The sequence below is a fragment of the Eriocheir sinensis genome, unplaced genomic scaffold (genome assembly GCF_024679095.1).
Source record: "Eriocheir sinensis breed Jianghai 21 unplaced genomic scaffold, ASM2467909v1 Scaffold547, whole genome shotgun sequence".
NCBI classification, from domain to species: domain Eukaryota; kingdom Metazoa; phylum Arthropoda; class Malacostraca; order Decapoda; family Varunidae; genus Eriocheir; species Eriocheir sinensis.
In genome coordinates, this window is record NW_026111884.1 from 1 (window position 1) to 2,500 (window position 2,500).

The following is a 2,500-nucleotide window of genomic DNA, read 5'->3' on the forward strand; positions in this document are numbered from 1 at the left end:
ATCTGATCGCGTGGATAAGAGATTGGCTCACCGACAGAAAACAGCGAGTACTACTCAACGGACAGCCTTCCGATTGGCTTCCAGTCACTAGTGGAGTGCCTCAAGGGTCAGTGCTGGGACCCATCCTCTTTATCATATATATCAATGACCTAGAATCAGGACTGAAATCCACAATATCGAAATTTGCTGATGACACCAAGGTGGGTGGAAAGGCCCTCACAAGGACCGACTGCGAAATCATTCAGAAATACCTCAATCACATTATCGAATGGTCGGGAAAATGGCAAATGTCTTTTAATGTTGACAAATGCAAAGTCATGCACATTGGGTCCCAAAATAGTAACCACACGTACATCATGAATGGGAGACCTCTGCAGGCGATGCAGGAGGAAAAGGATCTTGGAGTCACTATCAGCAGTGACCTGAAACACGTGAATCACTGTAAAAAAGCCTACAACAAAGCCAACACTATGCTCGGGTTCATAGGAAGGAACTTCGAGTGTAAAACACCAGACGTGATGCTATCCTTGTATAATTCCATTGTAAGACCGCACCTCGAGTATGCAGTACAGTTCTGGTCTCCTAATTACAGAAAGGACATCGCTTTACTGGAAAGGATTCAAGGACGCGCCACAAAGATGATTCCAACCTTAAGGGCTCAGCCGTACGAGGAACGACTCAAGCGACTCAATCTCTTTACGTTGGAGAAAAGACGCCTGCGAGGGGATATGATTCAAGTCTTCAAGTACCTGAAAAAGCTCAGTAACGTCGACTACTCCAAATTCTTTGAACTGCAAACCAACTCAAGAACTAGAAATAACGGTTTACCCATTCAGTCGCGTCGATGTAACACAGACGTTGGAAGGAGTTTCTTTTCAAACCGAGTCATCCGCCACTGGAACAATCTTCCTTCAGAAGTAGTGAATGCGAATACCATCAACTCCTTCAAATATAGAATCGACCGTCATTTCGCTGCGTCGGGAGTAAACTGAATAATGAGGGACTTTCATCTGCTCATCAATATCGAGGTGCTTTCATCTGCTCATCAAGCCCCAAGTGGCGGTCGAGCAGATTAAATCACCCAAGCGGGCGACCTCGTAATGAGCCAATAGGCTTTCTGTTGCCTGCATTTCCATGTTTCCATGTTTCCATGTTTCACTCCCATCCCTCCTTCAGTGACCCCTCCTCTCCTTCACTCCCATCCCTCCTTCAGTGACTCCCCTCCTCTCCTTCACTCCCATCCCTCCTTCAGTGACTCCTCCTCTCCTTCACTCCCATCCTCCTTCAGTGACTCCTCCTCTCCTTCACTCCCATCCTCCTTCAGTGACTCCTCCTCCTCCTTCACTCCCATCCCTCCTTCAGTGACTCTCCTCTCCTTCACTCCCATCCTCCTTCAGTGTCTCCTCCTCTCGTTCACTCCCATCCCTCCTTCAGTGACTCCTCCTCTCCTTCACTCCCATCCCTCCTTCAGTGACTCCTCCTCTCCTTCACTCCCATCCCTCCTTCAGTGACTCCTCCTCTCCTTCACTCCCATCCCTCCTTCAGTGACTCCTCCTCTCCTTCACTCCCATCCCTCCTTCAGTGACTCCTCTCCTTCATTCCTATCCCTCCTTCAGTGACTCCTCCTCTCCTTCACTCCCATCCCTCCTTCAGTGACTCCTCCTCTCCTTCACTCCCATCCCTCCTTCAGTGACTCCTCCTCTCCTTCACTCCCATCCCTCCTTCAGTGACTCCTCCTCTCCTTCACTCCCATCCCTCTTTCAGTGACTCCTCCTCTCCTTCACTCCCATCCTCCTTCAGTGACTCCTCTCCTTCACTCCCATCCCTCCTTCAGTGACTCCTCCTCCTCCTCTCCTTCACTCCCATCCCTCCTTCAGTGACTCCTCCTCTCCTTCACTCCCATCCCTCCTTCAGTGACTCCTCCTCTCCTTCACTCCCATCCCTCCTTCAGTGACTCCTCCTTTCCTTCACTCCCATCCCTCCTCTCCTTCACTCCCATCCCTCCTTCAGTGACTCCTCCTCTCCTTCACTCCCATCCCTCCTGCAGAGACTCCTCCTCTCCATCACTCCCATACCTCCTTCAGTGACTCCTCCTCTCCTTCACTCCCATCCCTCCTTCAGTGACTCCTCCTCTCCTTCACTCCCATCCCTCCTTCAGTGACTCCTCCTCTCCTTCACTCCCATCCCTCCTTCAGTGACTCCTCCTCTCCTTCACTCCCATCCCTCCTTCAGTGACTCCTCCTCTCCTTCACTCCCATCCCTCCTTCAGTGACTCCTCCTCCTTCACTCCCATCCTCCTTCAGTGACTCCTCCTCTCCTTCACTCCCATCCCTCCTTCAGTGACTCCTCCTCTCCTTCACTCCCATCCCTCCTTCAGTGACTCCTCCTCTCCTTCACTCCCATCCCTCCTTCAGTGACTCCTCCTCTCCTTCACTCCCATCCCTCCTTCAGTGACTCCTCCTCTCCTTCACTCCCATCCCTCCTTCAGTGACTCCTCCTC